The following is a 24,773-nucleotide window of genomic DNA, read 5'->3' on the forward strand; positions in this document are numbered from 1 at the left end:
GCCGCGCCCCTACTTATACCCTCTCCTGCCCCGCCCACAGCCGCCCCTCGCCCACGTCCCGCGCGGCCACATCGCCCAAGCCCCACCCCCCAGTGACTCGCGTCTGGGCAGCCGTGTCCCAGCGGCCGAGGCTCCGCCCCCTGGCCGAGCCGCTCCGCTGCCTCGTCTCTCTTCTCCGCCCCCCCCCCCCCCCCCCCGGTGCGGCGCGCGGGACCACTCTGACGTCAACGCGCTACTCGCTTCGCAGTCCCGTTGCGTCACTGTCTACGTCAAACCGTGCCCTTGCGCCCCTCAGCCCCGCAGGGTAGGGAAAGGGGGGAGCGCTGAACTACATCTCCCATGACCACCGTGGCCCGTGGGGCCCTCGGCAGCAGCGATGGCGGGGCTGGCAGGGACCGCTTGCACAGCTGCCGCTTGCACAGCTGGCACCCCTCAAGCTCTGAGGTGATGCGGGCGGGTTCCTTCCTTACGGGGAGGGGGGGGGGGGGGGGGGGGGGGCCGCAGGACGACCCCTCACATCACCACCAGTACCCCCCCGCCCTCCACCGCGCCCGGCGGCTAAAAATACTCCCCACAGATAGCAACGCCCGGCGATTGGCTGTCTGCCCGAGCGGCCGCCGCTGATTGGCCAGCGGGACGGAGGGGCGGATCCAGGCCAGGTTTTGGCGGAGCAAAGGTGAGCGGCGGTGGGCGGGCAGTGAGTGTCCGTGTCCCTCAGTGCCGGCGGGCCTGGCGCGGCCTAGGGGTTCTGGGGCGTTTGGGATGGACCCACCCCAGTGTTCCTTAAAACATCTCCGAGTTTGCTCTTAAACCCCTAGAGGTGTTCAGCGTTGGAGGACAAATTGTAAAGGGCTTTTTTTTTTGGTTTTTTTTTTTTTGTTTTTGGGTTTTTTTGGGTTTTTTGGGTTTTTTTTTTTTTTTTTCCTTCTCCGCCTCTTGCTCTGTTTGTATAATAATAAAGCATTTTGGCATAAGCGCTACATGGGCCCCCGGAGAAATTTGGAAATGCCAGTCGGAAGAAATTCCAAGACTTTTAACCCTTTGTAGCTGAGAGTATATATGAAAATGGGAGGCAGTAACCTAAAAGCTGAAATATTAAGGGAAAGAAGAGAGTAAATATTTAGGATTTTCCACAGCTTAACATTTCTGATGGAAGGCTTAATTGATTGTAAAACAAAGTTTTTATTCAGATGTATCAATGTTGATGCTACTGGGATTGCAGTATTGCAAACAACTTGAAAATCTTGATTAAAATTCAAAATATTTACAATTTTCCCGTGTATTTCTCACCCATTTTTAAGTCTAGAGGGTTGAACATGCTTTCAGTGAAAATTGGGTCACTTGTCACTATGCACCCCAAATGGAAAATAAAACGTGAAGATTATAACATTGCAATCATTGGCAACTGTGAGACTACTGGGAACTTATGTGGCATCTCCAGGAATCTGAAAGAGAGTCCTGGGTATTTGTTTTGATCAAAAAGAGACAAAGTGAAACAACTCCCTAAACAGAGAAGGTGAAAAGACAAATAGAGGGGGTTGTTTTGGTTTGGTTTGGTTTTGACATTAGAGCTCGGGAGTCTCCGTGGAACAACAAACACACATTGACAGGTGACATCAGCCACCAGCGACGGGTTCCGCTCTCGCTGGGCTCAGTTCTGGGGTGGCAGCAGCAGATTTCCCTTTGAAGTGGGAAAAACTGCACAGTGCTGCAGATCAGTGTTTTCAGGTGAGATTTTATAAGGAGCTTTACAAGCCTGGTAACTGCTGCTGAGCTGCTAAAAAAAGCCACATTTTAAAAGCAGAGACTTTCTTTTAAATGGCTTTAGTGCTACATGAGCAGCATTAGAACTGAATTAAATGTACAGAGCTAAGATGTTGGTAATCAATGCAGCCATGGGATCCTTTAAAGCTGTAAAAATTGGGATGTGCTTTTCTGGGGCTTATGTAAAGGAAGCTTCTCATGCAGTCCATGCTGTAGAAAAATCTGCTCTTAAATGCAACTAGACCAATTTTTAGGTGCCTCCCACCCCAAACTATTCTATGATTCTAAATGTTAATGATGGGTCATTGGCCCAGGAATAACCTCTTGGAGGATCAACCCCACTTTCTACTGTTCCACTGAAAGTTTCAGTTTATCCTTTTTGTCTGAAAAAATAGCTTTTAAACTGCAGTGATCACAGTCTACATATGGCATGTCAGAGGTAGGTGGCCAAACTGTAGTAGTGTTAAATTTTAACACCTAAAGCCAGAGTTTAATCCAGGATCATTTTTATTCTTAAAACCTCTACAGGCTTTTTGATCCATAAGAGTCAGAGTGGGGCCTGCAGTGTTTTTCAGCCCTTTTGATTAATGGCAATAACAAAATATCTGCCTCCCTGCTAGAAAAATCTTTAAAAATGCAATCAATACAAAATAACTCCAGCAGCAAAATTTTACTCAGGTTACCAGATCTATTCAGCTGGAAGATTAATGTTAAAAGAAAAGAAAAACTATATATTCTCATCTCTCCTGACAGACATTGACAAGTCTTCTCCACAGCAGAGCAAATCTACACAAGTATTTCAGAGCAAGGCAGGAGGCAGGAGTGAGATTAGAAGTAAGAAGACTTTCTTAATCTGTATTAAATAAGAAGGGTTTGATCTAATGCTCTGTTCATAGCCAGATCCTGCCATGCTGGCCATCAACAACTGAACTACAATTTCCACAGTCTGGGTCTCTGCAGAATAATCTCCAAATCTAAGATCTCTGCATTGTAAAACAACTACATTGCTGCAAAACCTTGCACTGCACAGATTTGACAAAGAGCCCTTCTTTTCTACTAAAAAATCTAAATTTGATTCCTGAAATAACAATTGTCTCTCTTTAAAAATCGAAATTAGTATTTTTTATTGATCAACACCTCCAAATCCAAAATACAGTTTGTAAATCTTAAAAGTTGTTTAAAGCAATTATATATAACCAAGAAAATTTTTGCTAATTATGTCATTAAGGACAAGAATTTGAAAGCTGCAGGAAGACAGACTCAGAATTCTCACCATCCATCCTTTTCATAGAATCCTCTTCTCTGATAGATGAATGTTGCTGTACCGAATATGTAAGATTTGTCCTGATGGTGGACATGAAGCTTTGTATTATACATTCCCAAATAGAGTGCAGTCTCTTTTTTACCATTTTTCTATGTGGGATCAAAATTCTCCTTTTAGCATGGGAGCCTGGGCTTTGATCTTGAAAAATTGGAAAACTTTCCCCATTGTATTCATCCCTCTCAAGCCCAATTTTATCCATTTGCTGATTTTAACATGTGTTCCTTTTCCCCACCATCTATCAGTGTGAGCAACCAGGCCTGGCTGCTCTCCAGCAGATATCTTAACACTGACTTTGAAATGGGATGTAGATTCTCTTACATTTCACTTTACCAGCAGCGATTTTTCCATAAATGCTGATTAGAAAGCGGGTCTGGACCTATCAGATGTTGGCCAGTACCAAAAGCTCTCTGACCACAAAGGTTTTTTGAGGTGAGAAACCACAAAATCACCTTTTAAGTGACGTTGTTTCAATGGAGTAAAAAATAAGCAGGAGCAGAATTCAGGCAAAACAGCCATGTCATCTTCTAGGAGAGCCCCAAGCTTGTCTCTAATCCTGTGAATATATCATTTTTCTGGGCCAACATCAATAGAAGGAACTGATCTGCAGGAGATTAGAGCTCAGAGCTCACAAGGACATCCCCCTCTCCTAAGTGGAATGCTACTGATATTATAGCTCACCTAGAATAAGTTGATAGAGTCCTGAGCAAGACATAGAAAGAAAGCAGCTCTTGGATAAGAAGGAGAAATAAAACCAGGAGAAATAAAGATTTTGCACCAAGGCTTTTTTCTCCCCGAAGTTTCATCCAGCTTCAAGGATGAAACTTAAAGTAAAAATGTGGGTTGTTTGTTTTGCCTGAAGATGGTAGAAGGTAGCATCTGTTCTTGAAGAGGAGCCTGATAAGCGACATTTTCAGAATGGGGTACAGATTCTGAGAAGGCCAGTAAAAAAGAGTGAAATGAGGAGTCAGTAATCTAAAACTGCTGTGAAAGGTAATGGTCACAAGTAGAGAGAAACTATAATAAGAGGGAGAGGGAATGGGAAATATTTTATGAGCATCAGAATTTCCTATAGCTGTGAATAAATGGGCTGAAGAAGGAGGAAGGAGGATTGATTTCATACATTAGAGAGGTTGACCTTTGAAGAAAGTTTTATTAAAATTCAATATAATTTTTTACTTGAGTTCACCTTTGTGCTGGAAACCTGCCAGTTTAATGTCAGTAGTGTCAGAAGTTGTGCAGTACCTGTTAATAGATAAAATTATGAGATGAGGACTGTCCTAGCTGATAGCCATGCAACTTCTAAGTTAATCAGCTTCAAATTCTTTACTATGCTCATTCCAAACAATGATTCATAAACAGTTTTAAAGAGACAGAAAGCTGCTTTTTAAACTGTCAATACTTTCATGGGGATCAAAAATAAACACTGAAGATGAAGGGCCGGTCTTTTGCCCTTTCAGTCTTTGAATAGATGAAAGTAGCTTGAAAATGTCTCACTAGGAATTTGCTTAAGAATTTTGTGTACTTAGCATTTTCCAGGAAGGCAAGTAAATATTTGTTTTCCTGAAAAAGGAATTCCAGGAAAACCATTCAGTCTTATTCAAGAGAGATACTAAATGTGAAAAAAAAATATAGTAAATGGGAAAAAACATCAGTACAAAGAAATAGCTTTCATTCAGTCCATTTAAACTGAAAGAAGAAGCAATAGAGGGGTGACTGTTTACAAAAACGGTGATGTTTTGATTATCATCAGCTTGGGTAAAAAACATATCATCTGACAACTACCAGGGGTCTCTTTTTGAAAGAAATGGAAACTCAACTTTATTTATGCAAAGATCCAGCCAATACCACCTTTTCTGACTAACCACAATGTCCTCAAAAGCAAATCTGCACCATTGGGTCTCCCAGCAATGCTTTTTTTTTTACTTAGGAAAGATCAGTGAGGCCTTCACTGTTTTTTAGTTTTTCAACAAAGTGATCTAGACGCACCTTGAATGAGAAGGGGAGGAAGGATGTTTCCATGCACTGTCAATTTATTATCAAGATTGGAAGGTACTTCAGGTTTATGCAATAAAATCCAGAACAAAATATAATTTTGACATCCCCAGAAGATCTCCCTTGTTTCTTGCCGAAGAATTTAAACCAACCAAGAACAGTGCAGCTCAGTAAGAAACCATCCATATTTTAAGCTTTTGGGCAATCCCTTTTCTCTGGAGCATGTGGCTGTTGACTGGGTTTCTTATGCCTTTCTTCATTCTATTTCTATCAGTTACAGTGTTTTATTCTGAGCCCAGGACTTGGAGAGTTTAATTAGTGACTACCAGGTGACAGGCAGAATATCACCTTTAGGAAAGGCACTAGTTAGAAGTGTTGATACTGGGTCTGAAGGTAGTCTGGTTTGAGAAGTGCTGAGTTAACCTGCTGTGCTGTCATGCTATGACAGTGTGAGTGACGGTGACTTCAAAGTAAATGAGTTCAAATATCTGTCTTGATAAATACAGTCTGAAAATCATCCCCACGAGAAGATCATGAAAACTATCTGTATTTTATAAAAAAACAAACAAAAACCAACAAGGTTGTTTCTTTTCAGCTGAACAGGAACCCAGTACTTGTGCAGACATGAAGAGCTAGTTGAGTGGAAAGATATCAGGATGTGACAGTTGAAGGTTTGACCCTGAATTTTTAAGGGTATTATCCACGGGGGGAAAAAGTAAATGGAAATTTCTCTTTGAGCTTGCTGTGCTACAGATCTGGTCCTTACTCAGCTCCTGTTAAAGTCCATTAAGTCACAGAGAAGGAATAATGGAAGGGAATGAAGATTCCAGCTGTGTGTTTGCTCCTGAGACATACATAGAAGATTTTACACAGTTTGTGCATCCTGTTCATGTAAAGAACATGGGCGACTCAGTCTGTCACCGGCATTGAAATGATCGTTCGGTTCAAATAGTAAATCATTCATTTCCTCTCCAACTTCTGATTCCTAAAGGTGTAATTCCCAATTTAATATAATAAGTGCCTTAAAAGATTAAGCAAAAGGTCATGTTAGCATAATGTCTTTCCTGAACTGATATCAAAAGGCTGCATAAAGCCACACCTTGAAATCCCCCAGGACAGTGCTCATGGGACTTGCCAATAACACAATTTCACAGAGGTTCTTCTGTTTCACGGAGGTTCTTCTGTTTCACGGGTCACAGCTCTTTACCCTGTGATGGATAGACTGAGCTACTTTCGTGTACCTACATATATATGGCCCACTTCATTAGAACAGAATGTTTTCTCTAGAATACACAACTCAATAGGAGCCATTATCTCGTGTGCTATTATTAATGCAAAGACTTCAGACAGCTCCTGCACACAGCAGTGAATCTGTGCAGTCTCAAGAGTAGCTGTAACTAAGATCTTCAGAAGCAGGGGTAAAACAGCCATGTCACACAATTACATTGAGTTTGGCAATGGGAAGAAGAGATTTCTTCTTGATCCCCCATGATGTTTATCGTCTATGCTGGGAAATGAGCACTTGGAGTGACATACTTTTTATTGTAGCTAATGGAACTCAGATTTGTAAAGAAAGTGATTCTGCTGTGTGACCATATTATCTAAATTGCTTTGTCGCCAACGCATAAAAAACTGAATATAAAATTGCCTGAGTATAATTGAGTGCTGACTCACCCCCCGATTAGGGTAAATGGTGCAGTGTTCCAGGGTGCCTTGGAGTGTTCTATAGTCTCACAATTCTATGTGAAATTCCCTGATTGATTTTTTCCTCCTCCAAGCAAACTTATGTTTCATGCTCCTATCTGAGGCTAGATGCTACAAATCCAGCTGCTGTCACAAGACATCTTCCCCCTGCTTCGTTATCTTGATCAATTTTCTGCTGAAACTCATCTTTCATCCTGGCTGGTGCAGTTGCCTCCCTTGAGATTATTCCAACTCCTGGCTCTCCATATTCATAGCCACTCTCTGAGCTCCAACTCCAACTCTCTAGTTTCTAAGGCTATATAGCTGAGTATGTTTTCTCACTAAAAGCTTTTCCATAAATTCTCACAATTTCATTTCAGTCTAATCCAAGGCTGCATACACACATGACACTTCTCAGAACAGACTTTTACTAAAAGTACCTGCTTACATGAGCTAGAAAATACAGACCCAACTATTTTAAATGGATTTTTTTAAATCCTGAAAATAGTCTCATATTCATTTGGAGGTATAACAGTGTGATTATGCTTATATATAGAAGAATTCTCAGGTTTTGAAATTTAAGTATAAGAAGGGCAATTGTAAGAAGCAATGCCAGAGACCCGAGGTGAACTGAGCCACGCATCTTGAGCAGAGAGCTCAGATTTAGCTGACTGTGGCAGTAAGTTAAACCAGCACTTGTGCCTTGGGTGATCCCTGTTTCAGCTCTCCCTCAGGCAGTGAAAAGAAAGAGAAGAAGAAGGGCTATGACCTAAATGAATTACAGCAATTATTAACCAGCAATCCCACCTCTGAGGATTTGCAAAAGATGCCGGCCCTGAGCTGGGTGATCTGGGATTGAAACCAGTCATAGAAGTGGCAGAAATTGGTTTTGTTTCCAATTAGCTATGAACATCTCCTTTCTAGCTGGCTGAACTATTGAGCAACTGAGCAGCTGTTGAAAACCGAGTAAGGAAGAGGCTGAAATTTGTTTCCTTTAAATGTGGGACTGGTTTCATATCAGAAAATAAAGAGTAACTTCAGCACATGCATCGGGCTTAGATTCTCCAGAAGCACTTGTTGCTGCACATTCCAACCTTGTTCCTTGCCAGTAATTCTAACTTTTGTTGTCTCATAAATGCTTTGCCTCAAAGAGGATAGAACCCATTTATCTCCAGCTCCAGAGAGATAGTAATGTAATTGTTCCTTCACCAGGAGATCTGCTCCCTGAAAGTTCTCTTCTGAGCTGGATGATATTTTCTCCAAGAGTTTCCTTCTGTAGAATAAAAAAAAAAAATCAGTTGAAATGCATTTTCAGAGACAATCCCTTAAGAATAAAACTAATTGTAAAAAAATCTTAAATTGGTAAGGAGGAGTAAATCTAAAATTCAGAGCTGATCTAAAGCTGGGTCGGAATCCAGCCAGAGTTAAGGGTCTAGTCTCTTCTTGCTGATCAGCACAAAGGCTGTACCTTTGCAAAATAAAGACACATTTAAAAGATGTAATGGAATAAAAAAAGGAATCTCTAAAAGTGAAGAAAGCAACACATTCTAAGATTTTAAAAACTGTTGTCAGAACCCTTCAAAGATAGGGGTGAAATAAATAAAAGCATCATGGCTCCCCCAGAAAGGTTAGTGTTGGTTGTTACTCCCAGCCCAGGCTGCATTTGACAGCTCTCACTTCTATTGCCAGAAGTGTGTTTTGAAAGGCCAGTATTCCTATCCAGATTGTTCTTTCTAAATGTTTGACAGCAGCCTGCCCAAGTGACGTCCAAATGGGCACAATTAATTGTTAATGTCCCCAGTTGGGCTGAATCAGGGAAGTGCCTAGATGACAGGGAAGAACATCACTGGGAAGACTCAAGGGAGGCACCAGGGGATTTGCCGAGGACAGCGATGGATTCAATGTCTGCAGTCACTCCAACATTTAACCTCCTCACCTATAACAACTGGTGGGTTATTCAGCTGCCATTTATTGCTACCCTGACAGGAGGACTGCGGGCAGAGCAGGGAGCAGAGCACTCTTGGCCAGAAGTCCCAACTCATTCTGCAGCAAAGATAAGCCCTTGAATTGAAATTCTTCAAAGGGATGAGGCCGGGCAGACTGTTACTATGGGTGTCTTGGAGCAGGCAATCAGTCGTCCCTTTAATAAATAGAGATATGAGATGATCAGGGAAGAGCATGCTTCTTAAATGTGTTGGAAAAATGAGTCTGGGACATCTATCATCTCTGATCTACAAAGTGATGGAGGTTCCTGAAGAAGCATCAACACCTGCACAATCAAACAGGAGCAACTCTGCTGGTCCTGCCCGGCAGCTTGTGCTCTAAACTATAACTAATGAGTGTAAAGGCCTTGACAAAAAAAGCTTCTACAGAATCCCTTTTCTAACTCCTTTGATTTTACTGGAATATGCACAGCAGTAAAATTCATATAGCCAATGGAAAGCCATGTCCTGGCATGACCCTGCTACAGAATACAATGAAACAAAAGGACAGCAATTTGGGGTCATGTTTGGGGAGGATGAGGATCCATGATTCAGCATGTCTGTTTACTAAATCTCCTCTAATTTGTCACGTAATGAAGGAGTGGGGCAAACACCTGCAGCTCTAGGCTGCTGCTTCATTATGAGAAGGTACAACCCAGGCAGCAATGAGCATCTGAGGAATAAATGAGTTTCAATTAGGACAGTAGGTCAGAAAGAGCAAGATGATTCATATCCAGGATGTATTCCAACCCTCCACAATAACACTCAGCATTCTGTTCAGCTTTGCTCCTTCAAAGTGCCGGCAAACACCCCATCCTTTCCATGGCACTGGCAGGTAACAGGCAGAGAGGCTTGGGTGTGTGCTAAGACCTGCTGATTCCTGGAATAATTGAACTAAGCTGGGAAAAAATGCCTTCCACAGCAACACTGAGGAATGAGACAGCTCTGTCCTTGTCACAGCATGCCACTGTGTGTTCAGAAATCAGGGGATGTAAAGATTCACATCTGAGAATTGATAAATAAGGTACTCAGAATTAATAGCCTCTTTTAGGCAGCCATCTACATGAATTTTTCCCAGCAGTAAGGAACAGGTCATGACAGATGGAGTTTAGGAGTGTGTGGCTCCTAGGTTAGTGCCCTGACAATGCCTCTGCTCAGCTGTGCAAATCATATTTTACTTGCTTGACTGTGAGTTGCTGGGCAATGGGATGTAATTTTCCATGCTTGCTGTTGGCACTGGGTTTTACCTTGACTTGCATCTGATAATGCAAGCTCTGTCAACATTGTTTTGCCTATTGGAAAATAATAATTAAGAAGCCTGAATGATAGGCATGTGTTAGTACCCAAGAATGCATGGCTAGCTCCACTTTAACCTAGTCACCATAGTTTACTACTCTGCCACAAAATGTCTTTTCCAGGTTTACTTGAAGACTGGGATGTAAGAAAACCTTAGGGGTGCCAGACATTGGGTTGACTTTGATCTCTCTGAAAACAAATCCTTTAAAGTTTAGATCAAGGAATCTTTTAATGAAACAAAGAAATCATGCCACTTATATCAGTTCCAGATATAAATAAATCTGCTAGAAATAAACAGAAGCAAGGCAGAAAGGAGACAGCCATGCTCTGCAATGTCAGTCGAAAGTGACTGTCTGATGGATGATGATATGGCTGGCTGGGAAAAAAGTCAGTCTAAAATCTTGCTGCGAGCCATCTGGCAAATCTTCCAAAGGATATTGCTATACAATGGCACTGAATTCGTACCTGCTTTGCATCTCCTGCTCTCAAGGAAGGCTATTTGCTCCTTTAACGAAGTGAAGATTTTGAAATCTCTACTATGACTCTCATCTGAGTGACTCATTGTAACCCTCCCCACTGCTAGTTGTCTGTTCCCTCCCCCCACCAGTCTGCCATGGATGCAGAATCTTATCCCAGGATCCTTTAGAATGGAAAAGATCTGTAAGATCAAGTCGAGCTGTAACCCAGCACTGCCAAGGCCTCCACTAAACCATGTCCCCAAGTGCCACACCTGCAAGTCTTTTAGATACCTCTAGGGGTGGTGACTCCACCGCTGCCCTGGGCAGCCTGTTCCAATTCTTGGCAGCCCTTTAGGCGAAGAAATTTTTCCTAATATCATCACAGGATCATGGAATGGTTGAGGTTGGCTTACCCAGAGCAGGTTGCACAAAGTAAATGTTACAGTATGTTTTTATTTTGCAGGTTTATGGTTTGATTTGTGCTTTGGTAGTCCTTTTGGGTTTTTTTTCTCCCCCGATTTTAGAGGGACACAGACCTGCCTTTGTTACTCAGTTGAGTCAGGTGTCTTATCTGTTGTTACTTAACTACTTCCCTGCCAAGTTTCAAACCCCTTCCTCCCCACATCCAGTTGTTAACCCCTCCTATTCCAAGCAGTTTTCCTCCCTTGTATTCCATGTCTTGTGTTCCACCCCCAGTTCTCCTGATTATCTGAACATTGTACCCTCCCTTGAGACCTGCTCCCCTTTATAAGCTGTTGTTTGCCCCCAGTCCATTGCCTGGGACCCCAGCACTCAGGGAGTTTACCATCAAATAAAGTAACCCAGTGCCCTCCAGGCCCGTGCTGTGGCCCCTTTTGTTCTGCGTTGTGCCTCCACTGTTAGCTGGGATTCTGCAGAGCCCAAGAGAGGGGCACTGTCACCCCCCCGATGTTGTGGTGTGCTGTAATGTCCCATTTTGGCCTTCCAGGTCATCCCCACAGGTGTGCCTATACCTCTCTCCCTTCCCCCTTGCCCCCATGCTGAGCGAGTCCTGTCAATCAGGCTGAACATTCCAGCAAGGCGTCGTGTGGTTGGTCAAGTTCAAAGGATGCCCCTATGCCCAGAGGTCATTGGCCTATCTGGGTGTCACCTTCCCCTGAGACCCTGCCCCTCTCACCTGGTTGGTGGCTCACCTGTACCTCCCCTCCCCCTGTCCCTGAGCTTAAAAAGGTGATCAGACCATGCGGCCGGGATTTCTGTTGGAGCAGTTGCTCACGTTCAGACCTCTGTAACCATTGAATAAACCTCTGGACATTAAACCCTCCAGCAGAATCCTCTCCTTTTTCTCTTCACCATCGCTTGAAGCTATTCCTCCTGAGGTAAACGGGGTCCCTAACAAGCCTGGACTTGTTCAGTGCCCAGCTGCAATCTCCAGCAAGCCAAGGTATCTCTGGGGTGATACACCGCAGTTGCTGCCTTTGGCCCAGCAGCGAGGGTCAGACCGGCCCAGGCACAATCTAACTGGGAATATTGGAACCAGAATTCCAATACCCCACTGTCACCATCTAGCTGGGAAGTGCGACAATAAAGATGATTTGTTAAAATATCTTTCCACAGTAAAGATGCTCTTGGACATTTAGTGCATCACTAAGACACAGTGCACAGCTGACGCCATCCAGGCAGTTCCAGCTCAGGATTCTCTTCCCTTGTTCCACAGGGGAGGCAGAAGTTGACAGCACTGGAATTTGTAGCACATCCATCCTCTTGCTCCAGAATCATCATTACTTCATGCTTGGAACTGAAGAGCCACATTTCATACTTCTGAACAGTGTAAGGCTTATTTTCATAACTGAGTCATTTGGACTCTGTACCCCAGAAGGCAACAGTAAATATCACCACTGGCCATTTCCTAATGAACATAAAGTGGTAACAATTTAATGTCACTTCAAAAAACCCAAAAAACTTGCCATAAAAACAAAATTATCCCTAAAGGACAGGCTGTCTGTATTAATGATTTTTTTTTTCTCCTGCTTCTTCAGCTCCTCTCATGTGATGCATAATCAGCTGTAACTGAGTTCACAACCCTCCTGAGTTGTGATGAACTGCAATGGCTCGAGACCATGGCACTGGGAGTACTGGCACATGGATAACCCCGACTGAGGAGCAGCTGGATATCTGGTGACCAGACACTTCTGGGTTTTAACATGGGCCCAGTAAAAGCTATTTTCAGCCTAAATGATCTTTGATACCGAAACTAGAGTTAACCTGGCTGGTGAGCAGAGGAGATCATCTGTTCTGAGAAATAAACCAAGGGAGAAGGAGGTGGGAGAAGAGTAGGAAGAAAACAAAGGAGACGGACTCTTTAGGGAGAGGAATAAATTTGGAAACATGCAGTGATGGAAAAAGGAACAGAAGAAAAACTGCTGTTGCATCTCCCTATCACTCCCTCTCAGGTCCCTGTCCCTGCTCAACTGCCAGCCACATTTGTCATTTGTAATTCTCAACCTTCTTAAATAGATGGGACTAAGAAGCAAAAACTGACTCAAAGCAACTCCCCTCACTTTTGCTATTGCCAATTTTAGTAATTTTTTGTCAGTTTGGTTGTTAATAAGGACTCGATTCTAATTTCACCATGTGCAGCAGTAACTTGTTAACAAGCTGCTCCAAGAGATCTTTGTAGGACAGTGGAAACCAGGGAGAAGGAATAATTACAGCATTTCCACCTATGGCAGACTGCTTAAGGGCAGGTGTAAATAGATCCATAAATGTTTTTTCACTTAAAAGTTCAGCCCAACTGCTTTCTCAATTTCCAGCACCAGAATTAATAGATAGGGTTTTTTCCTAAAAAATGAGGGCAAAAATTATCTACTAGATATCACCCTCCCTTCCCACTAGACTGCAAGTAGTATTAAAAAAGTTTCAGAATTTTTACCAAAACCAGATGTTGGGTGTATAAAAGTACAGGCAGTTTTTCAAAGCATTCTATTTGTTTGGAAAGGGAAGGACAATTAGATCCGAAAACTCAATTCAGCTTCAGAACAGAGGAACTTAAGCGGGAAAAAAAGAAGGAAATTACATTTCATTCACTTGGTGCATCCAAAAAGTTCTGGACTGGCGCATGCAAAGAGTAACTCCCTTTGGAGCAGCACCACAAGCTTTGAGAAAGCAGTAGCTAAAGTGTCTGAAAGCATCCTGTTTCTTGTCCTCTGCTCTCTGAAGAGCAGAAGGAGCACAACACAATGCCCAGATGGGGTGGAACAGGAGTCCCCAGATTATGGGGACATTGATCTGTGAGCTGGGCAGTGGGACACTTGCATCCAGTTTGACCATCCCAGAAATAACCTACCTGACTCAAAGAAGGATTGGAAACCTCTCCTCAGGGCTCAGCACACCTTGATGCAGGAGGAAGAAGAGCCCAGTGTGGGTGGCCTGGACCTCTCTCTGGGAGCAACACTCCCACAGCTTCATCTGCTTCTGGCTGGAACCTAAAGCCCTGCCAACATCCATTTGTCCCCGCACCAAGTCGTTTAAATAAACTTCCCCAGTGTGGACTCAAATAAATGCAATAAACATTTGTGTGGCTCCTTGGGAGCTCAGCTAATGGACTGCTTGGAAGGACTTGCTACCTCTGGCTTCCCATACTGAAACCTCACCTTGCACTCCGTAACAGCCCATCAGTGCAATACCCTGCTTCTGCCTATTGTTCAAGCTGCAGGTACCACATTTAACCAAACAATAGCTAAAAACAAAAGACATTTTAAGTGACTTGTGGTGTCTGCTGAGCACCAGCTGCCCTTTTTGTGTTCTACTGTGTCTTCAATCCCGATGCTCCATGCTCAGGTCTCCTGGGCTCCATTCAGCTGCAAAAGCCCAAAGCCACAGTGAGAGGAACAATCTAATCTGCTAGGGAAATAAAAGAGTTGATGACTCATAAAAGCAAAAGGGACAGATATTTGAAAAGGAAAATAGTAGAACAGATTCAGATATAATTGTGAGTCCTATCACAGGAGTGCATGGAGTAGTAGCGAGTTCTGCCACGTTCTTCCACTTGAGCCCTCAGCCAGCTTCAATAGAGCCAGGACTCAAACCTGTGGTTCCAGGTAGCCTTAATAAAGCCTGGATCTGAATTAAACTACTCTTCTGCATGCCTGGGGATATGGTGGCATGTGGCAGCCTTGGCTGCTTCAGGCTGCCCTGGAGCATGTGAAGGAACATGTTGGTGAGTGACAGCCCAAAGCAGTGGGACAGACCTGTGTGCAGCCACAGGAGCTGGGGCTCTGCTGGAGTCTGAGATAGCCTGAGGGAGAAGGAGCTGTTCACAGGTTTCCCATGGGGAGCTGATGCCAAAATAAACTCTTTTGAAGGTGGCAAAAACAGCACAAGACCCTGGGCAGCACAGGGATGCATGTGTGGCTCTAGGAGAGGAGGATGGGAGGCTGAGCCCACTCACCTGAACACCCACCTTTGCCCCTGGAGGGGCAGCAGATGTTGTCAGTGGCTGCTCTTCAGGGGAAGAAGGACCCCAGACCGGCTCAGACACCTCTGTGATGCAGAGGGGTGGGGTATCCTCTCTGAGACAAATGGGACCCCCTCATAGCCCAGCTGTAGCACTTGGGGCTGTCTCCTCTGTGCTCCCTTCTCTCTCCCCAAGGCAACATAATGAGGCCATTGGAAATCTGAAGAAGAGAGATTTCCTTTACTCAAGTATTCCTATTCAAAGCTACAGCTATTGACATATTTTTTCTATTCCTATGCTTGGCAGAAGTTGATAGTGTTTATTAAGCTGATCTTAGGCACCAGATCTGGATCCTGACTCTTGATACATAGGCAATCATCAGAGCCTGTTGTGTTTGCATGAATGTACTAATCCTGCCTCTGCTTCCTGAATGCATAAAGCAATGTATAGCACCACTCATCTCTGAGAGACTTGGAGATGGCTGCAGAGGGCAAGACAATGTTTTTAATATGGAGAACTCCAAGGCAAAGTATTTTGGTACCTCAGGATTATTAACATTTTTGAAAGTCTGAGAAGCCACTAACATTTACAAGACATTACAATCAAGATTCATTCTCCCAGATGGAGAAAGAGCTCCTATTTTTCATATACACTCTAGATATTGATAATTTTCTCATTTTCTGATATGACAGGGCTTGGGGATTTCTTCCCCACTGAGACAAGATGACTGACAGATGGAGATAAGAATTTCTCATAAAGAGAAGCAATGCATTTTTACACAGCTGAGGCTGGAAGAAAGTAATAATTCTCCTAATACATAGGCACAGCCCTCCAGAATGGCTGATTATTTACTTCAAGAATTAGTCATCGCTGACCAGAATGCCAGGCATGTCTTCCCAAGCCAAGATGTGAGCTGAGATCGGTGCAAACAAACTCTCACCCCTTTGCCCACATGCTAGCCTGGGATACCCTGACCATGGTGGGTCAGACCAGCAGAGATTCACCAACACTGCTGTCATGGTGAGTCCAAGCCAGTGTCACAGAGGTGGCACTCGGCACAGGCTTAGTTCAGTTCTAGGGTCATTCTCAGCAAGCACTGGGGCGCTTGGAGAGCCCACACAACTTGGGGCAGGCGTTAGAGCTGCCACTGCAGAACCCGTCTGGAATCTGCCTTTAAAAAAAAGACAATAAAAACCACCCAAACCTCCTCAAAACAACAGCAATAATAAAAAGAAAAATCAAAACAAACAAACAAACAAACAAAACTCCCACCAAACCTCCCAAAAGAAAGCCAGAGGAACTGCCTCCAACTCTTGGGCCAGGATAAAGCCTTGGAGCAGCAGGAGAGCAGGAGTGCCTGTTCTCAGTGTCAGCACCACTTCTGTCCCCCTACAGCAGCTGAGCAGCTTTGCTTCCTGCAGGGATCCTCTGGAACTGTCTGGTTTTTGCCATGCTAGACCACTTCTTGCAGGGTTGTAGCAGTTGTACTGGTACACACGAGCCAAAATTTACACCCCTTTACCTGCTTTCCTCCCAACCTCCTCTTTCAGCTGTTCTCCCCTCTCACTATCTGCATATTCTATTCTTCAGTACTGTTCCTAACAGCTTCTATCTATGCCAAGTCCCATCCTACTCAGCTCTCATTAAACCTCCAGCCTTGGGCAGAGCTTTTCTGCATTGGTCTCCCAGACAGCTTTTGTCTCTTTGACTTCTAGGTTCTCTTTGTTTGTGCTTTTCTCTCTGGATCTGGGAATTATTCTGCTTCAGTTGATGCATGGATCCAGGCCCTGATATTTTGTTGAACTCTGTGAGATCTCTTCTGTTTGGTAGGTGCAGAGGTGGGTACAACTGCTTCCAGCATCAGCAGCACCCTTAGTGTTGCAAAGGCCTTGAGAGGCTGATGTGTATTTCAAACAGAAGGAAGCTTATCCTGTGCTAGACATTGGCTTGAGAGAGACATTGTCCCTGGAAGGTAACAGCTCCAGACAGACATTTTCCATGGCATCCCTGCTCAGGAATAGATCCTGAGTTCATCTAACAGAGGAACTGATTGTACAGGACTGTGCTGCTCACTGGAGGATGGCACAGACAGAGCGAGTGGCACTGGGTCGCCACTGCATGCTTTGTTCTTCTGATGCCTCAGATCAGTATCTCAATACAGAGCTTCGGATCTGAGCAGCCCCTGCCGCTAGCAAGTGCTCCCCCTGCAGCACGACAGGTCTCGAAATATATGTGCCAAGTGGACATTTTATTTGGAAAACAAATGGTATTGACTATCTATAAACCTCGGCTTAGAGCGAGGCAAAACTAGCAGAAAAAAATGCCACCATGGGTGAGTGAAGTTGCTTAATGAGGAGTAGGGCAGCCCTGAATTATAGGGCAGCAGTGAGCAAGTGACTTAGCCTTTTCTTTTTTGCCTCCTACTGATTTAGTCCGGAAACATTTCAGCAGGCACTTTGTCCTGTTGTATGGTGATAAAAGCCTGGACGCAATAACTGAGATCTGCTGTCTGCCATCACAGCAATACAAATAACAATAAAAGAAACAAAATAGAGGTGAGTCAGGCTGATTTTCACCAGGAAAAACATCAGTAATCTTTATTACTCACCAGCTCTCGTCCAGGGTAGTCTGCTGGCCACCATTGAGGCTGTAGTTGTAGGAGGGCTGTATTTTGCTCAGGTCGTCCTAAAAAAGGTTCTCCCTGGGGTTTTGGAGAGTTGGTGGTTGCATATCCACATCAACAGGACCATGAGTATAAGCAGCCTTTTTGCAGAGCAAAAGCCTTTTAGCAGCTGAGCCCAGTGGAGACACAAGGCTGAAGAAACAACACAGCATGGAGAAGCCACAGCCCATGGTGGGACAGACAATCCTTGAGGACCAGGTCTTCATCTGGGAGGGAAATACAGAGGAGGGAGGCTGGAGGTGGGCCACCCTGGCCCTGAGGCTGGCTGAGGTCACCCATAGGTTCCTGAGCCGTGGCTTTGTCATGCCCCACAGAGCATAATCACAACAGCTCTGATGTATCCAAAACACAGACAAGCAGCCAATTCCAGCTGGAAGTTGATTCGTGCTATTGAGATTTTTATTTATTAATTTGTAGCCCACTTGCTTTCTTTTGGCACCATTTTTCTCTGCAAGTGAAAAATTTCCCCTGAATCACTGCATGTTATTTCCACTTGTCAAGATAAAGGTTAATGAAATACCAGTAACTGCAACACAAATCCAGCTCCATATCCAGGATTTTATATGGCAAGTTGTACTGCACAGTCTGTTCTTAGAAAAGGCTGTGATTAAAAAAACTAAAATTGTCAGAGGTCAAGAAATTCATAGTTAGAGCAGCATAGCCTCTGCGCTTCACTCCTCACATCTCGCCTGAAGGACAAGGAATAAAAAACCTCCTGGAACTGGCACAAGCAAATGTGGGATGAGATTTCCTCAAAAACACACAACATTCTGCAGGACTGTGGTATTTAAACAGCATTTTCATTTGCAAATGCTGCCTGCATCTGGATAGTGGTTACTTGGATATTTATACACTACGTAAATAATATATAAATACATAAATACCATAGAATCATAGAGTATCTTGAGTTGGAAAAGACCATTGAGTCCTATAAATATATATAAAATTTAGAAGCAACATGATGCTATAATTGACATATATCTGTCTTCAAAGAGATTTGCATCAGAGTCAGAAGAATTTGACATACTTGCTTACATACTTACAGAATTTGACACTCTGTGCCCATGGACTGGGGAGTTGAGACCAATTTTAATGCTGCAAACAACTTTCCAAGACGTACTGGCACAGCCTCACTCCCCCAGTTAAACACTTGAAAACACAGAAGATGCCCCTGTCCAGAGCCGTTGGAGCATGTGAGGTTTCAGGAAGGAAGGGAGGAGCTGCTTTGTTTTCTTCCTAGGAAAGGCCAGCAATGGGATGAGTGTCAGGAACTGCCATTTGGGGTGAGTCAGGAGATTGGCATGGGGTGGTTTGCATTAATACCAGCTTGAACACATGCCAGAGAGGATTTCCAAAATTCACAGCCAGTTATTTCTTTTCACAGAGTTAAGAGATCCTATAGCCTGTTCTTCCACTCTGAGGCATGCGATCAAAAGCCTGTGGAAATTATTCTGAGAAGGTTTGTTTGTTCTGTAAATATGTATTTAAAATCTTGAATACAGATTACTAAGCTTGAAGAAAATAAAAGCCAAAACAAAAAATTCTGACAGAGAAACTCTCTCACAGAGTATCTGATCCCTTCTTGGAGGTGGATTAAAAAGTATTGTTATGAAATCACAATGCAGATTTTATTACGGGCTAAATCAAAATGCTTTGGAGTTTTTGGAATTCAGACCTGAAGTTCAGTGTTTCAGCCCTATGATCCATATAAAAGACAAATGAATGAATGTACTTTTCCTTCCGTTTGATATGCAAAGATTCAGAGAAATGCTTACTCTCCAATTTGTTTTTTTTTCAGTAGAAATTGACTAGAGATCCTATCAACATGAAATACCCTGTGAAACCCGAGAAGCTCCTGAAATGATGGATGACATCAAGAGCCAAAAGAACAAAACGTCTGCAGAAGAGATCCTTAATCACTTTGTGAAGCCTGTTGATCTGTTGTCAACTTCTTAACTTAAAGCTTGTGCTGTCATATATCTAACTTTAAAGTTTAATGAACCAGTTGGTGAATGAAAATCTCTGTTAAAAAATTCAGTCCTGTCCCTTCAGCTGCGGTGTGAGCAATAGCACACTTCACTGGATGCTCTCAGCAAGTCCCTCCTTAAAACAGTAGCACCAAATAAGATCTAATTTTCCTAATATTTGTAGACTACAATGCAAGAAGGACAATACTTGAGATTTTCTGTATTCCTGAAGAGTAAGTTAAAAAAACAACAACAAAACAGTGAAAGCTTCTCCCCAGGTTATATGCTACACCTCTTTAATTTACAAGTATTTTACTACTGAAATTGAGTATCAATGTTATTTAAAATTTTTAAAAATTGCCCACTAGGTGGCTGTAATTGTTGTGGCCATGCTTAATTTTTGGTATCAAATTCCCATATTTAAAAAAATCCGTTCTTCCTTTTTGTTGATCTTCAGCACATGCTCTCAATCTCCAAGGCTGTCTTTGTAACAATAGGATCCTCACCTTGGAAATTTCAGCAGTTTATAGGAAATTTAGTTGTTCAAAATGGCTGCTGCAATGGGCTTGCATAACATGTAAGGCACAGAAATCCACTGCCATTTGAAGGATAAAGTGGGAATTCATTTTTCATTATTGAAAGAAACACTTTTTTTCTGCTATTACAAGGAATGATCAAAGACTCGGAGCGCTTTGGAAAGAGTTTCCAATAGTGTGGCATTTAATGTGAGCAGCTTGTGATTACTGTTGGAGCACAAAAACGTTGTAAATCTGATGAAGGAGAGCCCAGAAGGCAGGATTGAGCATCTCCTGTGTCCTAGATTCAGCAGAGGAGCTGATGTGAAAAAGAAGCAGGATCTGCTGGAAGGAAAGCTCAAGTGATGTATCACAGGAAATAAAATTTCCCTGCTGTTGGCATGGGCTGTAGTCCAGGAACAGCAGTGCATCTGGGTAGAGGATTTGCAAAGAGTTTGCTGGCTGTGGTTCCTCCTGCAGTTTTCCTGAAGATCCACCCAAAGGGAATAGGCTCAGGTGGAGAGGGAGATTTCCCCCATTCAGCCAGTGAGCAGGGCACTGATGCTTCTTCTGAACAGAAATGCCTGAAAATAAACATCTACATATCTTTGGCAGCTCTTGACTGCAACATATGAAAAGGGAACTGCCTGTCTACAAGTTTTAAGCAGCATGCAAAGACATTTGTAGGAATTCTCCACAAAGGATGAGCCAGCACGGAATCACTGAGGCATTGCTGCAGACCCTTGGGCATGGTGCATGGTCCTGCCAGCAGCACATAAATCTGCCTTTAATGGGAATTAATTCATTTCTATTGAGGAATTTGCCCACCAGTTTAGCACTGCACCAAAGGGGTTATCAGGGGCCATCAGGTTTCATAAGACTTAAGTGCCACTTCATTAAGTGTCTTTGAAAGATAGTTTGTACATCTGGAGTAAGAACAGTTCGGCCGGGGCAGTGCCTGTGGCTCACCTAAAAAAAACCCTCAGCACAGCACTGAGCTCTGTGTATCAGGGGAGGGAAGGGGAGGGGAGAGAGCACCTCTGGCAAAGGAAGTGCTGTGATAAGATTTGTTTTAGAGAAATTCAGGACTGCTGTAGTGCACTGGTTTAATACCAGTCAAGTAGATAATTTCAGTTATTGCTCGCTCTTCCAAAAATGCCATGCTGAGGTGCTCAGAGGGCCCAGCTGCAGTCAGACCAGAGCATCCCCCTACTCTACCTGGATTTCTTCCTAATTCAGTAGAACTGAGCACTCTTTTTGCGTAGGCACAAGTAGAATCATGCCAGCATGTGAGTCCCATGCGCTGTGGATTTGTCAGCCAGAGGTTGGGCACAGTCCCTACCCCTCCGGATCAGCTCCAGGCATTGTGCCAGACCTACCTTGACTCAGCTGTCTTATCATGGTGGGTGTGGGGTCTGGTTTGCCTTCAATCTTTTCCTGGCATATGCAAATTCAGGCTACCTGGATATATAAATCAAATTCGTTGTCATGCTAGCTGAACACCTTATAAAAGTATGTTAATCAAGAAAGAATAATGAGATTTCAAATTCCCCTAAGTTGTAAATAAGGACAAAATGCTCAAGCAAAATATCCCTCATTCTAAATGGTTCTTTACTTCTAAGTCTTCTCCATCCACAAAACAGGGTTAAGTCAACACTGAGACAAAGGGAGGAAAAAAGTTGAGTACTCCTCAGGAAGATGAACCTCTGTTTTACCCTCTCGTCCTATTCCCTTCAAAGACATTCATATCATCATCCTGTGAAACAATCTGAATAAGTCCCTGGAACTCAAGACATTTGTTTGAGATTCTCTGACTTGCTGATTTTTCTGTCTTTCTTTGTCTACAGTGAATCTTGCTGAACAGGTTGAAACAAAATTATCTTCTTGCAAACATTCTGCAAGTAGATCAATGCCATATTCTGTATCAAACATCCTACCTAGAGCCCATTTAATAAATGGGATATCTTTGCTATGAAATTACAAACAAAAACTTCATGTGGCATCATACCCATATAGATTTGAAATAATTTCACTCTCAGCAGAGTTTTCAGCATTGCAATAAGAGCAGTATAAATAGCCACAGTCTCTGAGCATTGCAAAGAACAGGGATTAAAGTCAGCAGCCACACTGCAGTCTTTGGCCTTTGAAGACTGTCTGGAGCAGACTACAGAAGGTGCAGGGTACCTGGGGGTCCCATTCAACTGTAATGGGGTTGTGGATGCCTTGTATTTCTTGATAATCACTCTGGAGGGATAGGAACAAGAAACAGACATGTAGAAACCTGCAAGATACCTTTGAATAACAGAAACTCTCTTGCAGAGAGGACAAGGCTGGTTCAAGACCACAGCACCTGCTCCTGCATGGAGCAAAGTTCCCTCCTTGCTCCATGTTGTCCCAGTGGAGCACAGCTCACCTGCTCAAAGGAAACTTCACACCACAGGGGTTTGCTGGGTAAACGAGTCACCCCTGAGATATCAGCACTGGAGAGACATAGAGAAAGAGATGCAGTGAATGCTCCTCACCTCATGTGACTCACCCCAAGAAGGTGTTTGGGTGTTTGGTATTTTTAAAGCTGACAGAGAGAGCAGGCTAAATTATGTACAAAGAAGAAATTCTTCCCAGTGAGGCTTGTGATGTCCTGGCATGGATTGCCCAGAGAAGCTGTGGCTGCCCCATCCCTGGAAGTATCCCAGGTCAGCTTGGATGGGGCTTGAAGCAGCATGATCTGATGGAAGGTGCTGGTACCCATGGCAGGGGGTTGGAACTGAATGAGTGTTAAGGTCCCTCCCAGCCCAAGCCATTTTATGAATCTGTTTGGAAGAGTGACACATGTAAGATGCTGAAATACATTCAGGTACCCCAGAGAGTCACCTGAATTGGGCTAGAGATATACAGCTCAGTCAGAGCCCGAGGAAACCATGAAGGCTGAGAGTGACCCTGTTGGGTCAGATGGCTGCTCACTTTCCCAGGCAGAGTTGTGCTCACTCCAGAGCCAGAACTCCCATGGCCAGGGGAAGGCTCTGAACAACATAGCTGGCATCAGATGGGCTGTGAGGTGGGTCACACTGTTTCTGAGAAGGGACTGTCACCTTCATTGGTCTTATCTGAAAAGAAGCATTTTGTAAGCCTGAACAAAAACGCTGGGGAGCGCTCAGCAGCGAATTCTTTCACATGCTGCCTTTTTGTTTTGTATGATTTCCAACGTTTCTGGCAAAAACATTTCCTCTGACCGTTTTCCTTCTAGAAACAGCCTTCTTCCAGACGGGGCTTCTCTGCCACTATTCAGCTGGGTAGACACAGGGCTATTTAAAACACAGAGCTGGAACATCAGCAAAGCACTTGTCTCATTCCAGGACAAGCAGGGAAGGGGAGGGTGCGCACCGCTGAGTGCAACCTTGTTTGTCCCTGCGAGGTTCGTGCCTGCATCATGCCAATTTGTGTTGAATTTGAGGTTTCTGGGATGAAGTCTGTGACAAAATCTGATGAGATTTTTTAGAAGCCACAAGTTCACAGCCTTGAGTATGATTTTTGGCTGTCAGGTCTCACATACATTGCGGTCAGATGTTTAATTATTTACCAGGCTCTGTACAGTACGGTTCAAGCAGCAATCATCAAATCTGACATTTTGATAATGCTAGGGTAATTGGGTAATTTTTTTTTTTTTTCCCCTCCCACCAGCTCCAACCCTCTATTCTGCTGGGAGATGCAGAGTCATAGCGCTGCTGGCTTGGCTTCCTGCCATCTCACTGCTCCTTTAAAACCCCATACCTCTCATTGAAGGAACTCAGTGTCCTGTTCACCAGGAGGACGTCAATGTTTCTATGGAAACTCTTCCCAAAGATTCTTGCTCCGCACTGCCACTGCTGCGTATTGTATGACTGGCTTTGTACGCTGCAGTTCATTATCCAGGCTGTGACGAAAAGGGAGCAGCTTTCTGCCCAACAGGAAAAAGCATTAAAGGAAAAAAAAAAAAAGACCCAAAACACTAACCCCCCCTGCTCCACCACCTTAATATTAATCAAATAAGCCACTAAAACCAAAGGTGCTTAAATCGTTTGGCATTTGAGTTATGATTAGAATCTGCTTGCCTATGCTCCTTGCAGTGAAAAATACCCTTTCCTGAATAATTAACTTAGCTGAAGAAGCTTATAAATTCTTTGCAAGGTCCTTCTTCCTTCTGAGTAGTGAGAAGAAAATTTTCCACCCCTCACAATTGCAATCCTGATGATGGATGTGTGTCACATAGGTAACCAATGTGCCTGAGCAGGAAGCCTCTGCATGAACTGTGTGGAGAACAGGGGAGGCTTAAACTCAGGTTCAGATTTTGCATTTTAATTAATATCTGCAAAGGGGATGCAGAATTAATAGGCTGAAGGAAAATTCACATTAATTTCTCATTTGCCTCAATAATAGGAAATATCTGGGACCAGCAGAGAACATGATGACAAGTGACATGTTTATGGACATGTCCCTTACTAATGATGTCCAAAGGTGGCCCAATTACTCACCCCTCTGCAGATGAGCTCCAGGCATTACACACTTGACAGGTAGAATGGTCTGGATTTTGTTCCCACCTCTATCACAGATTTGCTGTTATTTTATATTCAGACATCACTGTTAGCTTTGAAAATCTGAATTTCTAGGTGGTGCACTGAAGAAGCTTGGAATCTGATT

General features: G+C 43.6%; 2 long non-coding RNA genes across 2 annotated transcripts; both read left to right on the top strand.

Moving 5' to 3' along the window:
* The first annotated feature begins 331 nt into the window (after positions 1–331).
* On the top strand, positions 332–14,134 carry LOC131092395 (uncharacterized). The gene is made up of 3 exons (XR_009115491.1): positions 332–444; positions 578–676; positions 12,518–14,134. It is a non-coding gene; the product is annotated as an uncharacterized LOC131092395 (long non-coding RNA).
* A 4,652-nt stretch (positions 14,135–18,786) lies between these two features.
* Positions 18,787–21,079, top strand: LOC131092396 (uncharacterized). Its single transcript, XR_009115492.1, has 3 exons — positions 18,787–18,900; positions 19,002–19,076; positions 19,419–21,079. It is a non-coding gene; the product is annotated as an uncharacterized LOC131092396 (long non-coding RNA).
* Positions 21,080–24,773: the final 3,694 nt, after the last annotated feature.

This window comes from Melospiza georgiana, chromosome 21 (genome assembly GCF_028018845.1).
Source record: "Melospiza georgiana isolate bMelGeo1 chromosome 21, bMelGeo1.pri, whole genome shotgun sequence".
NCBI classification, from domain to species: Eukaryota; Metazoa; Chordata; class Aves; order Passeriformes; family Passerellidae; genus Melospiza; species Melospiza georgiana.